We start from the raw sequence: 2,097 nt of genomic DNA on the forward strand, positions 1-2,097 counted from the left end.
CACACAAGTCACCACAGTACTGTGAACTGACAGACAAGTAGTGGTGTCCTGGACATGTGTTATATTTTCCTTGAAACAACAGTTTACATTTAAAACCACGTGGGAACATCATCCAAGCACTGCGTTGGAGAAAATGAAGAGCTCGGACAGTTCCCATATTGATGCGGATGATCAGACTGTTCTTCTTATCGCCCCTGGGATCCTAGGCTGGTACAGCCAACTTGGGGAATGGGTGAGCGTGACTTTGCAGAGTGGACACCAGTGAGAAAAGAAAACAAATGAGAACACGGGTTGGAGACATAGAGGAACAAGATGAAATGAGACCAAACTTGAACGGGCCTTCCCCGACGTCAGTCATTAGTGAGCACCATCACCGCGAGAGTATGGTAAGCTTGCTTCTCCTCACCTGCACGCTCCCAATGAGTAACAGGCTGGATGTTGTCGCACTGCAGGGGTCTCTGCGGGGCGGCAGTGTCATTTCAAAATGACACCTGCAGTTGGGATTCCTACAGTTACTCATAGCCCAGCAGACGTTTCTCAACAGTGAATCACTTTCTAGTTTTGTCCGTGAGAGCTAGCTGAACTAATCAGGGTAAATCATTTCCACATCTCTCCCGGTTTCTTTTAAAGAGAAGCAGCATTAACTTCCCTTAGCAGTTAAGCTTGTTGCGTCAGTGGGGTATCTCAGAACACTTCCCTGAGCCGCTGTTTGCGGGTTTCCGGGCAGGGAGCACTGGGGTCGTCTGGTGATCACTTGAATGTGGCCCCCTCAAGTGATTCTCTGACATCCTTTCAGAGTGGTTCTAAATTGAAAAATCCCCTAATGTAAACAAGATAGCTCTGTATTATCTCAATGTTCTTGTGAAATAGGTGTCCTTGTACGTTTAAAAGTGTGGCTTTAGTAATATGCCAGTGTGTGTGTCTGATGTGTGTGTGTGCGCGTGCGTGAGATAACAAACCTATCCGCAGCGGGGACGTTGGTAGCAGACTTTCTTTTCTAGCCCAATGTTCATTTCTCCTTCTGAAATATTTGCTGTTTTCCCCCTGGGGGAACTACTTTGTTTCACTTTCAATAGATCACGTTTAGGGTGTGACCCCAGACTAAGCCAAATAGGGCGTTTTGCCCCTGTGGATGCCATGAATTCTTTAAAGAATTTTTTATTGTGAATTAGGTGAAAGTTTATGGAGCAGATAATCAGTTTTATGATCAACAAACCATCCACATTGATTGCAACCCCCTCAATGGGCTGTCACTGAACCCATCCCCTCCTGTGCTTTGTTTCGGTTCCTCCCTTGCTCATCTTCTGTACGTTGTCCTTGGGCAAAGCTGTCTATATTTATCTTCAATGGTCGATTATTCTAATGTGGGGAAGAGTTCATTGTTAGACCTGAACTATGACTAAGGGCTGTAGCCTTGGTGGTTCCAACAGTCTCTAGCCAACCAGCAAACCTAGTTTCGCTTATAATTTTGTATTTTGTTCCATAGTTCTCTCCTACGTTATCCATGACTTCTAATGTGACCTTTTTCAGATCAATGGGCAGTGGAATCTGGGCACCATCTAGTTCTTCTAGTCTCAGGGTTGTTCACCCTGATGTTTGTGTGTTTCATCAGTCCATTTGGACTGATTTTTTCCAAGTGTTTCTTAATTTTCATCATTTTTCTTTCCTCTGGACAGAGAGAGACCAATATTTGCACCCTATATGGTTGCTTACAAGATTTTAAGACCCCAGTAGGACACCAAAGTAGGATATAGATTACTGTCTTTGTGAACTTTGCTAGGAATGGAATGGTTTTTCAGCAATAGGCCTGTGACCCAATTTGGACCCACCAGAGTGTGAATTCCTGGATCTGTGTGGAAACAGCCAAGACATGTGTTTGATGTGAGGATCACCTGAGGCTACAGGAAGGAGGGGACCAGTTAGAATTTGAAAGAGGAACCAGCACTGGAGATAGCTGAAACTTGACCTTAGATAGTGTGTCAGTCTGGGTAGACTAGAGAAACAAATTCATAGACACTCATATGTGTATAAGAAAGAGTTTTATATAAAGAGTAATTGTACATTAAGAAAACATCCCAGCCCAATCCAGATCAAGTC

The sequence above is a fragment of the Echinops telfairi genome, unplaced genomic scaffold (assembly GCF_000313985.2).
Source record: "Echinops telfairi isolate 266 unplaced genomic scaffold, ASM31398v2 ScPeMD7_7469;HRSCAF=8507_0, whole genome shotgun sequence".
NCBI classification, from domain to species: domain Eukaryota; kingdom Metazoa; phylum Chordata; class Mammalia; order Afrosoricida; family Tenrecidae; genus Echinops; species Echinops telfairi.